The sequence below is a fragment of the Felis catus genome, chromosome C2 (assembly GCF_018350175.1).
Source record: "Felis catus isolate Fca126 chromosome C2, F.catus_Fca126_mat1.0, whole genome shotgun sequence".
NCBI lineage: Eukaryota > Metazoa > Chordata > Mammalia > Carnivora > Felidae > Felis > Felis catus.
In genome coordinates, this window is record NC_058376.1 from 148,263,152 (window position 1) to 148,283,146 (window position 19,995).

The window sequence follows — 19,995 nt, forward strand, 5'->3', positions numbered from 1 at the left end:
GGGCCAGAAAAGAGCAGAAACTGAATGAATATGTGTGTGTGACATTCTGCCACCATATGCTTGCCAAGATGAAGGTACCTCTTTTCCGGGACAGTACCTGTGGCCCAGGGATGATGTCTAGCCACCCTTACCTCCAACCCCCTGCAGCCTGATACACAGCAGGTGCTTGGTGAATGCCTGTTGTCTCTACTTGAATTAAGCAGTAACAGAATAATGCCAGGTGGTCACAGGCACTGGCATTGGGGTCAACACACTGCCCGGCTTGAATCTGGCTCTGTGTGTACCTGCTATGTGATCTAGAGATGGTGTCTTCACCTCTCTGAGCCTTGCCATTCAGATCTGTATTGGGGGTGGGGATGCTGCCTCCCTCAGACAGTAATGATGAGAACTGAATGTCCCCAGAGAGGTGGACATGGCCTTAAACATTTGCCTTTCCCTGGGGTCCACGGGCCACCTAGAGTGGAGGCCAGGCCATGATGGGTTCTCACTCCAACAGAAGGGAGCAGAGGACGTTTCAAGTGGGGGGTCTCCAAGTGTCTCCAGACTAAGTGCCGGTTACCAATAGGACAATTAGGAGTAGGGAGATGCCCAACAGAAGCCACAGAGCCCTGGTTCCATCCCAGGGATGGATAACCTTTTAAGACTGGCTTGTTTTCATTCTGTATAATTCTCTTGAGAGAATTAGGACAGCTAAGTTCTAGAACCTAGGCTCCTTCCTCATCCTCCCCTTCTCCCAACTTTTTATTTTAAAGTAATTTTTCGATTTGCAAAATTAGCACACAAAATTCTCATATGCCTGTCAGCCAGCTTCCTCTAATGTTAACCACAGAACCATAGTATAATGATCCAAAGCAAGAAACTAACATTGACACAATACTATTCACTAATCTACAGACCTTATTCAAATGTCACCAACTGTCTCACTAATGTCATTTCTCTGGTCCAAGATCCGAAGCAGACTCCCACATTGCTTTTGGTTGTTATGGCTCCTTAGTCTCCCCATTTCTAGGGTAGTTCCTCAGTCTTGCTTTGTCTTTCATGACCTTGATAGTTTTGAAGAGAACCGTAGAACATCCCTAACTTTTGGTTTGATGCTTCTTCAAGGGTAAATTATGGCTATGTATTTTAGGCAGGAACACCACAGAAGTGATGTTGTGTCCTTCTCAGTGCATTATACCAGACGTGCGTGATTTCAGTATGTCTCATTACTGGCAACATTAACTTTAATCACCCGGTAAGATAGTGTCTGCAGGGTTTCCACTGTGAAATTACTACTTATTCTTTTGTAATTAAGAAGCATCTTGTAGGGAGGTACTTTGAGACTATGCAAATACCCTTTCTTATCAACTTTTGCCCACTAATATTAACATTCATTGATGACGCTTTCTGACAATTATTACTGTGTTGTTTTCCAAATGGTGATTTTCTATCTCTATCATTCTTTGTGTGTGTGTGTGTGTGTGTGTGTGTGTGTGTGTGTGTGTGTGTGTGCTAGTAAAGTTTATTTATATCACATTTTATCATGTCAGTCACACTGAAGTCCTGGAGATTTGTATGTGCATACAGAATCCAGGAGATTCTTGGGAGAATTTTATTTTCGAAAACAAAAACAAGATGTAATTAATGTGACAGTTGGGTAGCTTAATGACCATCATGCTCCTTTGGGGTCTCATCTGGGATTTTATTTTATTTTTTTAATGTTTCACTTAGGTTTGAGAGAGAGAGTACAAGTAGTGTAGAGGCAAAGAGAGAGGGAGACACAGAACCCAAAACAGGCTCCAGGCTCTGAGCTGTCAGCACAGAGCCCAAAGCGGGGCTCAAACTCAGGAACCACAAGATCATGACCTGAGCTGAAGTCAGACACTGAACCAACTAAGCCATCCAGGTGCCCCTCATTTGGGATTTTAGAGTGAACTGTATCCAAAGACTGCCAGTGCAACTCAAGAGAGAACCATAGGTCCTTACTTTTCACCATAAACTCCTTATTTAACTCTTCAATAGTCAAAAGAAGATTTGGATCTTCCAGTGGGTCTTCATCCTGTCTTTCTGCCAGAGCTGTGCTTTCCTGACACACGACCAGAGTTTCAGCTCGGTGTCCAGAGGTTCCATGCACTTCCCATCTGCTGCATAACCAGAAAGAGAGTAACCTCTGTGCTATTGCTCAAACCAGTTGCCCGAGTGGTAACCCTGGCAGGTCTGGAACACTGGCTTCACCCTTTGCCAGTACGAGTGATAATTACTTTTGCTGAGCTATGCCAAAACTTGCAAAACTCTCCTGCCCAGCCATTTACCCAGAAACTTTACAAAATGAGGCCAGTTTGAATTTCTGCATTAAAAATTCCAGCTCAGGGGCTAAGACCTCTCACCTTCTTACAGCTTCTATCGTTCTTTTTACATTTATTAATTGGATTTTGCTGTAAGAAAGACTTGGCCCTTCTATTTATTTATATATATCAGCATGGACTCAAGAGTATTAATTTTATTCCATTATTATCATTGATTTTGCTGTTCAAATCACCTCAATTTTTTTTTTGAGAGAGAGAGAGAGAGAGAGAGAGAGAGAGAGAGAGAGAGAGCGCATGAGCTGAGGGAGAAGGACAGAGGAAGAGAAAGAGAATCTTAAGCAGGCTCCACACTAAGTGAGAAGCCCAATGCAGGGTTCAATCCCACGACCCTGGGATCATGACCTGAGCTGAAATCAAGAGTCAGATGCTTAACCTACTGAGCCACCCAGGCACTCCTCTCATCCTCTTTTGAAATATCTCAGCCCATCTGCTTCCTGTTGAGTTGAATTTCCACCATAGCACCTCGAACACCTACACTCTGGTATGCAGGGCAGGTTGTGAGGGTTCAGAGCCCTTGCATGGGTGGCCAGGTTTCCCTGGAATTCACTGAGGCATCTTCCGAGCAAGGGCTGGGTCCTCCTGGAATGGGCAGGTTCCAGCTAGAGGAAGTCAGTCATGGTTCTGGGGGCAGGGAATTCCAGGAAGGTCTGAGCCTGGCTAGGTAGACTCTCCCAGAATTCACCCTGCCCTCCATAGACCCACCCCAATCCTGGCCCACTAGCAGCACCGGCCCACCGCTTGTTCTGCGCTTTTCCTTCTTGACCCCCTCTTCTCTGCCTAGTGGTTGTTGCTGAGAAGTGCAGGTGGCAGACAGCTGGGCAGCACTTGCCCAAATTCTCTCCTGCAGAGAAAGCGCTCTCCTCCTGGGGTTTAGTTACTAGCTGTTCTCCACCAGCCCCAAAGCAGCCAAAGCAGAGACAGCACCAGTCAAGGACAAAGGGGACTTCCCCATATCAAAGTGGGCTGGGGGGAAGAAGTCTCTGAACTCCTCTTCTTTGCTCTCTTCAAGAAGTGCAACAATTATTTGCCCTGGGAAGAGTGTGGACCCAGCCCCTGATGACAGGTAGCTGGGATGCACAGGGCCTCTCCTACAGGATACAGTGCTGCTTCAACTTCAGAATGGAGACCTTAAAATTCATACTGTCCTGACACACTCCTAACACACAATTTTAATACACTGGACACATTTACCATTACAGCAAAAAGTGGCATCACATTTTCAAAACATCTGCTTCTATTGCCAGCCAAGGACCAACTGTGGACATTTTGCCTGCAGCCTGACCCTTCCTGTCCTCTGCCAGCCAACTCTAAGCCCATCTCCTCCCCAGAAGCTTCCTCAAGTCTCTCCAGGCCTCTCCAAACATCCCTAATGCCCTGCTCTGAGCTTCCTGAGTCTGTAAGGGAAATATTGTTCAAGGACAAATCTGTCTCCTACCAGACCACAAATTCCTCACAGTCAGAGTGGTTCATCTGCACACAGAGTACCTGGTGCTACCCTCACAGAGCAGAAGCTAGAGAGCCGGGCAGTTGATTTGCTGACATAACCCAACCAGCACTGGACAAGCTGACGTTTTGATGGACAGGCCCCAATTTGGCCCTGCCTCATCCTCTGCCTCACTCTCGATCTCTTTCTCTCCATTTCTCTGTCTTCCCAGGGCAAACTTCACCCCATTCCGGGCTAAGCCCGTGACAGGGTCAGTCGGACCCTCTCTAGGGTCTTGAAGTTGGAGCTCCTAAACAAACTTGCCCCCGAGTTTAGAAGTTCTGGTAAAGCCCATGTTTACTTACTTTGATTAGATGTCAGGCCAGACCAACTTCTTCCTATCATGCTCCATTGACGGCACAACAGGAAGGAAATTTTACTCATCTCACCTCTTCCATTTCCTCTTTCTGTGCTGCCCCCACCGGCTGATCCCTTCCAGCCACCCAGACATGTCTCTCCTTTTGTACATCTGCCCAGCCTGTCATGTTCAGGGCCCTAGGAGGGGGCTGCTTTCAGCTTGGGGGGGGGGGGCATGTGTAACCTTTGTACCACTTACCAGTCCCTTGCTACAAGCTTATTTGTTTGAAATCAATGTATTTGTTCACTTATCAAAATGTCTTCAACCACATATTACATGTTAGCTTTAATATAGCACTTACGTTACAGCTCAGAGAGCCTTGCCCAGAAACACACGGTTGACGAGAACCCACCAGGGTTTTCTGGCTCCCATATCAGTGCTCTCTTGCCTACAATGTACGTGAATATTCTGTTTGATTTTTTTTCTCCTTCCTGCTCTCCACCCGTTCCAACTCAGATCTAGTTAGCTGTTCCAGGACAGAAGTTATTTGTCACCCATCTGAGGATCCCTCGCACCATAGTCTGGCCAATGGGATGGACACACTGCAAACACTCAATAAAAGTTTACTGAGGGAACACATGCTTCTATGTAGAAAGCCTCCCCAAGAATTACCTACTCTTATCTAAGGCTGGTACTAATGTTTTTTGTACACAGACTCCAGTCCCTGAGGCTTCTTCTGTCTATAGAGGAAGGTCCACACACTGTGAATGGTTGGTTTACATATTGTCTTTTTAAACCTATAGGTTCTTTCTCCACCTCCATCTTTTTGCTTTTCCTCAAAACTTATTGAGGAAACTGGTTGTTCGTCCTGTATGTCAGGTTTCCCATGGTCTAGACTGTGCTGATTGCATCCTTGTGGTGGTCTTGAACGTTTCTCTGCCCTCTTGTTTTCCTGTAAATTGGAAGCTAGAGATCTGATCAGATTCAGCTCTTATACTTCACAGGTGGTGCTATTCATCCATCGGGAGGCATGTACTGTGTGGTTGTCACTCTTCTTGTGAGCTGAGCAGCCACTGATGCTCAATGCCAACACCCATTCATTCTTTAGCAGTTGCACAATGGTGGCTGGTTTACCTCTGATGACTTATGGTCTCCTCCTGCAGACTCTGATGCACCCCTGACCTTTCTGTAGCATCTTTCTCCTAAACGGCTTCTTAGCTACTGACATTCCTTGGTACTTAGATATAGCACGAGCTTCCTCCAAAACACCCCAGTGAGGGGTCTACTCTTGGAGGACAGAGGCTCAGTGGTCATCACAATGTGTGCCCTGACTCCTCCAACCAAAAGAGGTGAAGTCAAGTGTAGATCAGTGCCAGCTGAGGTCGCCGAATGAAATGGGCTTGCACCTAGCAGGAGGTTGCCTCTGCTAAAACTCCCAGCAGCTTGTGCTATCACAGTCACTTCTAGCTCTGAGTCTTTGCATCCTTGAATGCTCTAGCCCACTCACAGCTCACTTCTCCCAGCTGTTCCCTGCCCCTGAAGATACAGGTATGGGACTTGGCCCTGAGACTCTGTCTCCTCAGAATCACTCACCACCCCATCGTGAGCATAACAGATGTTCCTTAAGTTTGGGGCCATGGTTGGGTTTAAATTTGTCGTGTGCCTGGGCCCCTCTCTTTCTTCCGGACCCTTCTCATTCCGACTCTCCTTTCCACAGACACACTCCCCTCATTACAGTGAAGATCAGCTTGGTGACTCACTGTGGTGACGGAGACCACCTGCCTCAGGTTTCCCCCAGCAGCACAGAAGACGTGAAGCTCTGAAATAGCTCCTTCGGTGGTTCCCATTCCGACCCAGTCCCTATGGAGAGAAGGAAATGTGGAGATACATAGTCCTCTTCTCCTTTAGAACTACACTTTTGTGCCAATGGACCCCTGGGATAGTGTAACAAAGCCTTGGACTCTCTCTCAGAATAATGTTTTTAAAAACAAAAAGCAAAATATGTTAAAAACCAATTATATGCCTCAGAACTTGAAACAATCCAGTTGTCCTCGGTGGGAAAATGATTAAATAAATTTCATGCCTACCATGGAACACTACTCAAGACCAAACAGATTAGAACAAATTAGTGGATGCCAGGGTTTAAGGAAGGAAGAGCATGGCAATTGTTAAGATTATGAAAGAATGGCATGAGGGGCCCTCATGGTGACAGAACTGTTCTCACGGTCACACAAATCTACATGAGATAAAACTGCATGGAACTAAATGCACACACGTGCACACACACCACACACTAGTGCACAGAAAACTGGTCAGACTTGAATAAAGTAGGGGGATTGTATCAATATCAATTTCCCGGACACAACATTGTACTATAGTTTTGCAAGATGTTACAAGGGGAGAAACTGGATGAAAGGTATACAGGAGCTCTTGGAATTATTTCTTAAAACTCCTGTCTATAATTTAGATAATTTTATTTTAAAATAAAAAGTTTAAAAAATTCTGAAATATAATTGTTAAAATATTTTCATTTTTTTATTCATTTACAAAAAAAGTTTTTTAATGTTTATTCATTTTTGAGAGAGAGAGAGACAGAGTGCAAGTGGGGGTGGGGCAGAAAGAGAGCGACACACAGAATCCCAAGCAGGCTCCAGGCTCTGAGCTGTCAGCACAGAGCCCGATGCAGGGCTTGAACCCATGAACCATGAAATCATGACCTGAGGTGAAGTCAGATGCTAAATGGACTGAGCCATGCAGGCATCCCATGTTAAAATATTTTTTTAAACACATTTATGATACAGGAATACAGGGGCTTGAGGAAATCAAGCTTCCCTTTCTATCCTATATCAATCTAAAAAATTACTCCCCAGGCCAGGGAGAAGATAAGAGGTCTGAGAGAAGCAAGTCAATGTAGACATTAGAGAGATTCTGTGCTCTGCCTCCCAGCCAGAGTCCTGGGGTTTATGGGGTCCAGAGGCAGAGGGACACGGTAATGGTGAATCCAAGATGAGCAGGGCTACAGGCAGCCCCCATCCCACACCCTCACCTGGCACAGAAGCAGTTGAATGACGTATTCAGTGCCCTGCCGGGGCTGAAGGTGCCAGCGGATCAGATTGAGTGTGGATAGAAGGGACTGGTGACCAACAGGAAGGCAGGAAATGACATCTAAGTGAAGACCCCCATGGGCAGATGCCACCAAAGACCAGATGGTACAGTGTTGAACCTTGGCACTGACTGAATCTCATAGAAGTGATGAGGTTCTGGGAAATGGGTGACCCTCACAGTAACTGAGGCTTACTTTTCAATATCCTGTGGATTAGGGTCTCAAAACAGAAAATAAGTTATTATAGAAAACTATGACCGTGTTTTCTTATACACTCGAGTATGTGGCCAAGAGCCAATGGCACTTTGAAAATCCATGGGAATAGCTTCTACAGCGGACACTTTGGTGATTCTCCTATCCTGTGGCCTCACCCGCAGTGGACACTTTGGTGGTCCTCCTATCCCCTGGCCTCACTCTGGCCTCACCTGCTCAATATACACTGCTGACTTCCCACTGGCAGTGCCCACACTACTTCCTCTGAGGGCTTGCTCTGGCTAACGAAGCCTGTTTTGCCCCTGCCCAGCCATATGGTCCCCCCCCTCCCCTCAACACTCCTTAACAAATGACTGGGGTGAGTTGGTACAAAACTACCCCACCAACCTTGCCCCTGAGATGTGTGTTGTATACTACCCTGAGTTTCTCCAGGTTGCAGCTACCCACAGGGTAACAGAGGTAACATAATCTTTATTGGCGTCCTTCCCTCCCCTGCCTCACTTCCCTACTCTCCTGCCTGTGTCTCCTAAATAAACTACTACTTGAACCACATGACCTTGCCAATCGCCGATCTTCTTGGACTTATTAAAACGGCAATTTCATATAGACCAAGCTAAAATGTACACTCAACCCTTTGTCTTAGGGTCTGCCAACACAGTTATCTACGTACTCTATCCAAGGATTTCTCCCTCAAATTACCACCCAGTCACCCTTAGGGAGATCAATGGGAGACAGTGCTAAGCCAAATCGGGGGGCTGAACCCCTTGAGATCTATAGAGGACGCTCTGCCTCCTCTGGTTCCCCAGGATGGCAGATCCTAGAAGAGGTGGGGCAGAACAACGCAGAGGCTGCTTCAGGATGAACACATCCTCCACCCAGATATTGCACATTGGAGTGGGAAGTGTGGCCACAAAATGAGGAAACCATAGGAGATAAAGAAATGCTGTAACTGGAAATGTGATGGAATGTTTGGAAGCAAAAGACCTGGGTGTGAGCTGAAAATCTGGAAAGAGGAACATCAGGCTGAGATCAGGAAGGTGACACTGACATTGAAAAGCTCCAGGGGCCTATTTGGCCTGGTCCCAGTCCTCCCTCCTGGAGAACTCAATCCCTCCAAAATAGAGGGCTCTGGATATAGAGAGAGGCTCAAGGGTTATAGAGAGAGGCTTGGGTTAAGGCAAGGCTGTTTCCACAGAGCAGATGCTTTCCCCTGTAACCCACTGGAGGAAATGTATTTTGCCTGGCGGTCCACAGCATAAGCATCACAAAATAATAATTACCCTAACTACCCACAACATGCTTTGCTATTTTCTACTCTGTTCTATTTCATATTTTCTAAATGCTGGACGTGGTCCCTTAACTGATTTCACAACCCGCTTCTGGGTGGTGACCTACGGTTTGAAATACTGCCCTTGAGTGTATCCAGAAATAAAAGGGTGTGGACCAGGATTGCTGAGCTTTTCCTAAATACCGTGTATTTACGTCAGCCCCCGGTCCCATTCAGGGCTGCAGGGACTGCTGGGCTGAACCAGAAGAACCTCTCAAATTCTGCAAAATGAAAGTGATTCCTATCTCCTGATCCAGTGATTCAAAACAGGATTGCTACCACTTTCACATTTTTTCCACCTCTTAAAAAAATTGTAATGTTTTATTTATTTTGAGAGAGAGGGAGAGGGAGTGTGTGTGAGTGGGGAGGGGGAGCAGAGAGAGAGAGAGAGAGACAGAGAGAGAGAGAGAGAGAGAGAGAGAGAGAGAGAGAGACAGAGAGAGAGAGACAGAGAGAGAGACAGAGAGAGAGAGAGAGAGAGAGAGAGAGAGAGAGAGAGAGAGAGAGAGGATCCAAAGCAGGCTCTGCACTGATAGCAGAGAGCCCGATGCGGGGCTCCAACTCACAAACCACAAGATCATGACCTGAGCCAAAGTCAGACAGCCACTTAATCCACTGAACCACCCAGGTGCCCCCTGCCTTTCACATTTTTTGCCACATCCCCGTACCACCTGTACTACGTATTATTGTATGAATATTCTCTCTAAATCAACTCATCACCTTTTTGAAACTTAAGTACTCATACCAGCTCTGTCTCATGGAATACTTTCGATAAAATCAAAGCTTTGATGTTATTCCCTAATGCAAAATAAAACCAAAACACAATTATGAAAATAAAACATGCCTTCTGTGTTCTACCTTATATCATTCAGCCAGTGGCCCTCCCTGGTCTCCTCCTTTCACAAGAAAACAATCTAGGCTCTGCATAGCTCAAGCTGTCCCTGTTCCCAGAAAGGGATCCCATTGGGATCCCCAATGGACCCAGCCTAGTATGCAGGAGATCCAGGTACTTAGATAAGAACACAATTATATCCTTATTTTCACTGACCTCTGATGGAAATTCAACATTTCCTTCAAACAGAATGTGATACATGACTTGTCACCAGTGAAGTCACTGATAGTTTTATTCACATCACCAGTGTAGCAGACATTTCAAAATATTTACACTCATCACTTTCTGAAAATTGTTTTCAGATCCAATTTGTATTTAAGACATCAATAAAGAAACACATAGATAGCACATGCTATGCCACAATTGAAAAAATATTGTGGTATATGTGTTTTAATAAGATCATCAGTTCTTGGCAATTTCAATAGGATCGCTAATCTTATGTATTTTTTCCCTCCCCCATTCCCCCGTATGTATTTTATTTTATGATTTTTAAAACAGTGTTCTGAGATGGGTCCATAGGCTTCACAGACTTCCAGAGGGAGCCATGGAACAGAAGAGGTTAAGACACTACATAGAGAATCACGGTTTAGGGCTGGGTTTGGAGCTAGACAGACCTGAGTTGAAATCTTAATTCTGCTATTTACATAAGCCAAACTACCTGGGCCTCAGTTCCCTCACTTCTAGAATGGGGATCACTAGATTAGCATATACCTGAGTAAAGCTGAAGTCCAAACCCAGCCCAGACTGCCTCATGGGGCAGATAAAGCCTGGATGGAGATAGGAGGGTTGGGGTAGGGTCCACCTTTCCCTGGGCTTCCTAACTTTCCCTTCAGGGAAGTCATTTGTCCCCCCTCAGTCTGGCTGAGCCCAGATTTCTGTAGCAGGACAGAAATACTGATTTCAGGTCCTACTGACATACTCTATCCCATTTATGAGCCCAGAATCTTCACCCCACTCCCAAAATTGACTGACACTATGAGGCGTCCAAGAGAGGCCTGTCATGTCCTGCTTCTAAGCATTGACATGGCATATCCACATTTGGCCACTGGATGGAGCCAGTTCACATTCTTAATCCTTCAGCCCAAAAGGTCAAGCCAGACCTCTTCCCTCAGAGCTGAGAACATTCCCTCATCCTGCTCCGCTTTTATTTTTTTTCCAAATTGAGCCTGACATTCAAAAAAGCACCCACTTTGTGCTCCTTTCCAGTAACCTACTACTCTAAGAATGGTGGTGACCATCCTGACTTTTAACATAGGTTAACTTTGCCTGCTCTTACCCTTTATTTAAATGCAGTCATAAAGAATATATTAGAAAATGAAGATGACACAAATGGAAGGATATTCCATGCTCACGATTGGAAGAATTAATATTGTTAAAAAGTCCATACTGCACAAAGCAATCTACAGATTTAATATGATTCCCTATCAAAATACCAATAGCATTTTTCACAGAAACTAGAACAAATAATACTAAAATTTGTATGGAACCACAAAAGATCCCGAATAGCCAAAGCAATCTTGAGAAAGCAGAACAAAGCTGAAGGTATCATGATTCCAGATTTCAAGATATATACTACAAAGCTACAGTAATCAAAACAGTCTGGCACTGGTACGAAAATAGACACATAGATAAATAGAACAGAATAGAGAGTCCAGAAATAAACCCACAATTAGATGGCTAATTAATCTATGAGAAAGGAGGCAAGAATATACAATGGGGAAAAGACAGTCTCTTCAATATATGATGTTGGGAAAACTGGCCAGCTACGTGCAAAAGAATGAAGCTGGACCACTTTCTAACACTAGTCACAAAAATAAACTCAAAATGGAGTAAAGACCTAAATGTGAGACCTGAGACCATAAAAATCCTAGAAGAGAACATAGGCAGTAATTTCTCTGACATTGGCTATCAATAGACACATTTTTCTAGATATGCCTCCTGAGGCAAGGGAAACAAAAACAAAAATAAACTATTGGGAGTACATCAAAATAAAACACTTGGCACAGCAAAGGAAACCATCAACAAAACAAAAATGCAACCTACTGAATGGCATAAGATATTTGCAGATGATATATCTGATAAAGGGTTAATATCTAAAATATATATTTAAGGGGCGCCTGGGTGGTGCAGTCGGTTAAGCGTCCGACTTCAGCCAGGTCACGATCTCGCGGTTTGGGAGTTCGAGCCCCGCGTCAGGCTCTGGGCTGATGGCTCAGAGTCTGGAGCCTGTTTCCGATTCTGTGTCTCCCTCTCTCTCTGCCCCTCCCCTGTTCATGCTCTGTCTCTCTCTGTCCCAAAAATAAATAAACGTTGAAAAAAAATTAAAAATATATATATATATATATATTTTTAAAAAAGTATACAACTTAACACCAAAACAAACAATCCAGTTAAAAAAACAGGTAGAAGACTTGAATAGATATTTTTCCAAAGAAGACATCCAGACAGGCAACAGACACTTGACAAGATGCTCAATATCACTCAACACCAGGGAAATGAAAATCAAAACCACAAAGAGGTATCACTCCACACCTGTCAGAATGGCTAACATAAAAAAGACAAGAAATAACAAGTGTTATAAGGATGTGGAGAAAAAGGACCCCTCATGCACTGTTGATGGGAATGTAAATTGGTGCAGCCACTGTGAAAAAGCAGTATGGAGATTCTTCAAAAAAACTAAAAATAGAAATACCACATGATCCAATAATTCCACTACTGGGTATTTACTCAAAGAAAATGAAAACACTAATTTGAAAAGACACGTGCACTACTATGCACTATGTTTACCGCAGCATTATTTACCATGGCCAAAATATGGAAGCATCCTAAGTGTCTACTGATAGATGACTGGATAAGGAAGATGTGGTGTGTGTGTGCATGTAAGTATATACATATACCCATGTTTATGTATGTATACACACACAATGAAATATTACGTAGCCATAAAAGAGGATGAGATCTTGCCATTTGTGACAACATGGATGGACCTAGGGTATTGTGCTAAGTGAAAGCAGTCAGACTGAGAAAGACAAATATCATATGATTTCACTCATATGTGGAATCTAGAAAACAAAACAAATGAATACATAAACAAAAAGCAGAATTAGACCTATAAATACAGAGAACTGATGGTTGCCGGAAAGAAGGGGGGTGGGAGATGGGCAAAATGGGTGAGGAGGATGGGGAGATACAGGTTTCTGGTTATGGACTGAATAAGTCGCAGGAGTAAGAGGTACAGCATAGAGAATACAGTCAATGATATTGTAATAACATTGTATCGTGACAGATGGTAGCTATACTTGTGGTGAGCATAGCATAATGTATGGAATCACTATGAATCACTATGTTATACACATGAAAATAGTGAAACATTATGTCAACTACACTCAAATTTTAAAAAATAATAAAATAATATATTCTTTTACGTTGGTTCCTTTTATTAAACATTGTAAGATTACAGGAAATAGAGGTTCATTTATTCTTACTGCCCTATAAGTTCCAGTGGGTGACTATGCAATAATTTATCTGTCCATTTATCTGGTGGCTGGGCATTTGAATAGTTTCTACTTTGGGGTTTGCTTTGTGGTTGCTCCGTGGAGGGTGGTATCCACCCATCCAAAATTGGCTCGGAGCTGGAGATGGTGATGCAATACACTCACCAAGAGGGTCTGAAAGATTCATTCTCACATAGTGAGGCTTTCAGGGACAAGCATGGCCAACACTCAAGCCAGTCTGTTTGGCTGGAGCAGAAGGGGCAAGTGGCTTGGGTTTTTATAATGACTGGAGGTGGAGGAGGTCCAAGATGAAGACTCCCTCTTCCACAGGCTGGGGTTTGTGTGGCTTGGATTCCCATCCACACCAAGGAAACCTGGGTTTTCTTAGCAGCATGTCCAGGTGTGCGACAGGACGGAAAAAGGGAGTGATGGGGCTTGAGGGCTGTCAGCAGTCAAACATCAAAAATGGAGTCAGACTAGGGGTGCCTGGGTGGCTCAGTCGGTTGAGCATCTGGCTCTTGATTTCGGCTCAGGTCATGATCTTTGGCTTCACACTGATGGCACACGGAGCCTGCTTGGAGTTCTCTCTCTCCCCTCTCTCTCTGCGCCTCCCCGCCCCCCCCCCCAAAAAGTGTGCTCTCTTTCTGTCAAAATAAATATAGACTTAAAAAAAATTTTTTTAATGGAGTCAGACCCTTTATTACAGGGTTATTACAAGTAGTACTGCTATGGACATTGTAGTATAAGACTACTGATAAACATATTATACATTTCTATTGGGTCTCTGGATAGCAGTGCAATGGCTGAGGTATATGCTTGACTTTGGTAATCACAGCCAAACAGTTTTTCAAAGTGATTGCACCAAATTACATTCTTTCTAACAACACTTATGGATGTGCTAGTTTGTTTATCACTCCACAGCTGAAGGACATTTGGTTTGTTTCCATTTTTTGTAATTATAAATAAAACTTCTATAAACACTATTGTACAGGTTTTTGTGTGAATATAGGTTTTCATTTCACTTGGGTAAATACTAGGAAAGGAATGGCTGGGTTGTATGGTACATGCATGTTTAAGAAACCGGGCATTCTGTTTTCCAAAGGTACCTGTACCATTTTGAATTTCCACCAGCAAAATATGAGAGTTTCAATTGGTCTTCATTCTTTTAAGGACTTGATATGGTCAATCTTTACTTTTAGCCATTTCAGTAAATGTGAAGTAGTATTTCACTGTGGTTTTAATTTGCATTTCCTTAAGAACATACTTTCATATGCTTACTTACCACCCATTTATCCTCTTTGGTGAAGTGTCTTTTCAAACTTTTGCCCATTACAAAAAAAATGGGCTGTCTTCTTACTCTTTGGTATATAGGGCTTTTTATAGATTATGGATACAAGTCCTTTATCAAGTATATGATTTGCAAATATTTTCTTCTAGTTTCCATTGTCTTAATAGTATCCTTTGAAGAGCAGCAGTTCTTAATTTTTGTGGCATCCAAAGAATTTATTTTTTTCTTTTATGTTGTGTGCTTTTTGTGTCTTATCTAAGAAATTTTTGCTTGCCCTAAAGTCACAAAGATTTTCTCTTATGTTTTCTTCCAGAAATTTTGTAATTTTTGGTTTTACACTTAGGCCTATGGTTGATAAACCTATATTAGCAAAGTTCAGAATGCTGTTTACAAGAGGGTTCTGATAATGTACATTTTGAAAGAGGTCAGAGTTTACATCCAGTAAAACCTTTAAGATATATAAGGAGGGTCATAGTTTCTGTGCATGGAGTCAGATGCTAACAATTTATGCTAATTCAGAGTTGATCTTTCAGAATAAATGACATGAAGTTCTGGAGTTGATGGGACCTTTTTTTTGCACCCTCCCTTTGATAGGAGTACATCCACAGTGTATATTTAGTAGGCTATACAGATGTATTTTAACACTATATATAATTTCACATAGTCTTGGCTTTGTTCCTCTGTTCTTCAGAGGCTCATTTGTTTGGTCTTTCAAGAATTAAGAGTTGGGAGTGAGGCTTACTTAAGGTAACATGACAAGCAAACCCTAAGTAGTATAAAAAATACATAAGAGTTCATCTTACAATCAGCATAATCTGTAATAACTTTTTAAAAGTCTGTTTGTGAGAGAGAGAGAGAACAAGGGAGAGGGAGAGAGAGAGGGAGAGAGAGAGAATCCCAAGCAGTCTCCATGCTGCCAGCAGAGTCTCCCACATGGGGCTCAATCTCACGAACTGTGACATCATGACCTAAGCTGAAATCAAGAGTCAGACGTTCAACTGACTAAGCCACCCAGGCACCCCCAGTAATTAATAACTTTTAATAATTGTCCACCAATGTCCAGGATCTACCCAAACCAACTAATGCACTATTCCTCTCTTATAAAGTAAAGAAACTGGAATACTTCTTCAATTGTAAGGTTATATTTTTCTATCTTCCTTGAATCACAGTTAAAATTCCTGAGCTATTTTATTCTTCCTTTACAGAGGTAAGAGACAACTCCTTGGTTTGTAGAGCCCCAGTGGCATCCCTAGTTGCATTAGGCCTTTTTCTAGAATCCCCACAGGTTTTACAATGGGTCTAATTCAAAAATCCCAGTTCCAAGGATTAGAGCTAGAAAAAGGATATAAAACCAAATGTCCCTAAAGATGAGGAGCCCTTTATATTCCAAAGCAGCTCACACACACACACACACACACAATGTCAGGGAGGATCCATGTCTTAGGTAACCTTTAGATGGCAGAATTTTTATAGTATCTAGCACATTGCATCCCTAGGTGGAATATGCAGCCAAGAACTTTACAGACAACATTAAGGTCTGTTGTGTACCAACTACTCAGTGGCCATGAATTACCACTGCCAAAGACATTTGAAGGAGAAAGCTATGATGGAAAGGGGCAGGGAAGATGGACCTTCCTGATATGCAGCAGTAAACTATGGTGGTAAGCAAGATGAGGACTTAAGAATCCTGGTTTAGCCCAGTCTCCCATCTCATACACTAGACCTGAGGTTATTTATCTGGTATCTCCATACACCCTACAAAATTTCTTTGTGGTCTTCACTTAGTCCATCTTGAATGCCACACGGTAATTCCTTTTTTTTTTCTAGGATAAAGTTGCCATGAATTGTATCCAGACTTACCTTATTTGCTACAAATTTTGATGTAGTTGTGGCTTGTCACTCTTGTATCCTCAAGGATGGTCTAGAGCCCCATAGAGTCATGGGGATGGTCAAGAGAATGTCATAAGACTACTGCCATCTGGGTTCTTAAAATTCCTTTTCATATCCTGCTAGAACATATGTGCTGTATGATGTCCAGGGTGACCTGGGCTGCAAAGGAACCCAGGATATAAGTGAGTACTTGACAATAAGGAGGCAACAGACAAGAAGGAAAGCTCTCAAGGTTGGAGTGACACTATTGGAATACCAGATAGATAATAATATTGACATGGACTGAGTCCCAAGATCTGGTGGATTGTAGAACTGCAGCATTAGAGTTCATCTTGATCCTTAGTAGAGCCTCAGGACACATAAAGCCTGCTTGCTGGAAAGTTTTATATAGTTTTGCTTAGTGCCATAGTTTTGCTTCTGTCTCACCAGTGATTTGGAGGTTGGAAGGGATGTGTGGTTTGTAATTTAGGCACATGTTGGACAACTTGTCCCATAAAATGAGACATCAGTCTGAGTTTAGATAGGAGTCTTTTTCCAGGAAGGAATGCATTTTCGGAGTTCTTCTGACTGTGGTAGCATCTGCCTTCCAGTAGGGGTCACCTCAAGGCTACCCAAAGAATAAGCATAACAGCTCCGGCCCTGTGGATGCTCCTAATGTTGGGACCATCTCTTCTAGGGTGCTTTCCCACATTACAGTGGCAGAAGAAAGGCAGTACACACAATGAAAAATCAATATATGGCAAAACCCAGGTGCATACCTAGCATTTTTCATTCTATCATGCTCCTTCATTCAATTGTGTGTTAAGATGCTGGCTGGCTCTGATGAGCAGGGAGGGACTTAGAGACCATAAGTCCATAAGTCGCCCATCTTGGTGGAAGCTATAAATACATAGGACAGGCTAGCAACCTGTTAGTGTCCGGGCAGCTTTTCTATATTGCAGCCCCATTTTGTAGGCTCTGTGGTCGTTCTTACATTGGAAAGTGACAAGGGGCTAGGGATTGGAAGAGCGTGCTTATAAATGTATTCACATAGTGGACTGCTTCATCTCCAGAATTTCCCTTTACATACTTCAAGTGCTTTAACTTATAATAAGCAAAACTTTCTGGGTAGAAATTCATACTCGTAAATCCAATACCCTAGGTGTATAAATATTAGGAATCCAAAGGTATCTTAGATATTTCAAAATATTAAGAATAATTTAATAAGGTTTCATCTTAAAATAAAAAATCTGTATTGCTCAAACATTCCAAATTAGTTACAAAGCTACCAGTCCAAACCCATCCTCCTGTGATAGATCTATAAAACATCAAATATGCAGGGGTACCTGGGTGGCTCAGTCGGTGAAGCGTCTGCCTCTTGATTTCGGCTCAGGTCATGATCTCGAGGTTCGTGTGATCAAGCCCTGCATCAGGCTCTGTGCTGACAGTACACAGTCTGCTTGGGATTTTTCTCTCTCCCTCTCTCTCTGCCCTTCCCCTGTTCTCTCTTTCTCTGCTTCTCTCAAAATAAATAAAAACTTTTTTTCTTTTGTTTTAATGCTTATTTAGTTTTTTGAAAGATAGAGTGTGAGTGGGGGAGAGGCAGAGAGAGAGGGAGACACAGAATCTGAAGCAGGCTCCAGGTTCTGAGCTGTCAGCGCAGAGCCTGATGCAGGGCTTGAACCCATGAACTGTGAGATCATGACCTGAGCCGAAGTTGGACGCTTGGCCACTGAGCCAAGCAGGTGCCCCTAAATAAAAACATTAAAAAAAAAAAAAAACCATCAAATATGCAAAGCAGCTTTTTAAAAAAGTTTTATTTATTTGTTTTTGAGAAAGAGAGAGAGTACACACAGAAGTGGGGGAAGGGCAGAGAGAGAGAGGAGAGGAAGAGAATCCTAAGTAGGCTCTGCACTGTCAGCTCAGAGCCTGATGCCCAGGTTTGAACATATGAACCTTGAGATCATGACCTGTGCCGAAGTCAGACCCTCAACCAACTGAACCACCCAGGTGCCCCGAAGCCACTTTCTTAACACAAAAAAATATTAATACTAATGGTATCTTCTCTTTTATATTTCTATGATTTATTCTAAGGTTAGAAGATGCTTACCCACCTAAAGAAAGCAATTAGCATACCAGTGAACCGAAGCTATTTATTAGCAGATACTTGGGCTGCAAGGTTAAGAATCTTATTTGAGACCCCATCAGCAACCCTAAACTCTATATATGATTATGTTAATGACTTCATAATGTCATGGGGTAATAACTGGGTGAAAAGATATGATATCTGGGATTTGCTTTAAAATACTCCAGGAAAAAAAAAAAGAAAATATATACCTAAATGTATAGAGAGGTGATCACCTAGCCCACTTCCCCTGCTCAAATTTTTCTCCCTAAGAAGTCTGTAGCTCCTAGTCAAGTTAATTACTTGAGTTTTTTTCTTTTTAATGTATTTATTTTTGAAACAGAGCATGAGTTAGGTTAGGGGCAGGGCAAGAGGGAGACACAGAATCTGAAGCAGGCTCCAGGCTCTGAGCTGTCAGCACAGAGTCTGATGCAAGGCTCGAACCTACCAACCATGAGATCATGACCTGAGCCAAAGTCGGACGTTTAACCAACTGAGCCACCCAGGCGCCCCTTGATTGAGTTTTGAAATCTTAAGATATATAAATGTACATATGTTAAGATATATAAATATCTTTCCATTAAAAAGTAAAGATATGTAGATGTATCTAGAGACCCTTAAACTTGAGGTTCCACAGTAATGTCTTTTGAATTTAATTTTAAGACACAAAGACCTGATGAAATTGTGTTCTGTCATATTCATACAATGTAACTCCTAAGGATCTTTAAAATTAGATCCAACTGGATTTTGGATATTTCACATGGCTTCCCCTGACTCAAGGTCAAGTCAAGAACTTACAGTTTCATTCTATTAAGTATGCTTTGAGTCAGAAAATGTCTCCAAACTGCTATTTTTAACAGTTTCTGTAATCTTCATGCTACCAATAAGTGGGTTCAGATCAACAGGATTAACAGGAGTAACAAACTCCACAGTAATGCCCAACAGTGTTCCCAACCTAGATTCTTAATTCTTTAATTGCACTTCCTTTTCTTTTATACTGAAATTCTTTTTTTTTTTTTTTAATTTTTTTTTCAACGTTTATTTATTTTTGGGACAGAGAGAGACAGAGCATGAGCGGGGGATGGGCAGAGAGAGAGGGAGACACAGAATCGGAAACAGGCTCCAGGCTCTGAGCCATCAGCCCAGAGCCTGACACGGGGCTCGAACTCCCAAACCGCGAGATCGTGACCTGGCTGAAGTCGGACGCTTAACCGACTGCGCCACCCAGGCGCCCCTATACTGAAATTCTTGATTCCTAAAGTAATACACATCATCACTACTACAGTTATTTGTATCTAACACAAAAAATGGTTTAAAATACAATATTAATAGGTTCAATAAAGCTATAGAATAAAGTCCAGTATTTTTCATGCAGTTCCTTTTTTCTTAACTGTGTCCCAAAAAGTCACAACTTAAAGTCGCTCCCGTGACCTCACATGGTGGTCAACCCATATTCAAGAGCTGCACTGTCCAACAGAGTGGCCACTAGCCATATGTGGCTATTGAGCATTTGAAGGGTGACTAGTCTAGGGTGCCTCAGTGGCTTAGCCAAGTAAGC

At 42.8% G+C, this 19,995-nt stretch overlaps 1 protein-coding gene and 1 pseudogene across 22 annotated transcripts in view; both read right to left on the minus strand.

Annotated features, from left to right (window-relative positions):
- Positions 1-19,995, minus strand: part of ACKR2 (atypical chemokine receptor 2) — a 60,671-nt gene that overhangs the window by 16,227 nt on the left and 24,449 nt on the right. For 21 of the 22 annotated variants that reach the window (XM_045037772.1, XM_045037771.1, XM_045037769.1 and 18 more), the window contains 2 exons: positions 16,304-16,492; positions 5,887-5,986 (listed from right to left, as the gene is read on the minus strand). The gene's annotated coding sequence lies outside the window, so the exon portion shown is untranslated. The remainder of the gene's footprint in view (positions 1-5,886; positions 5,987-16,303; positions 16,493-19,995) is intronic. The other variant, XM_045037752.1, reaches the window with a different exon arrangement.
- Positions 10-2,527, minus strand: LOC123380167 (annotated as a pseudogene).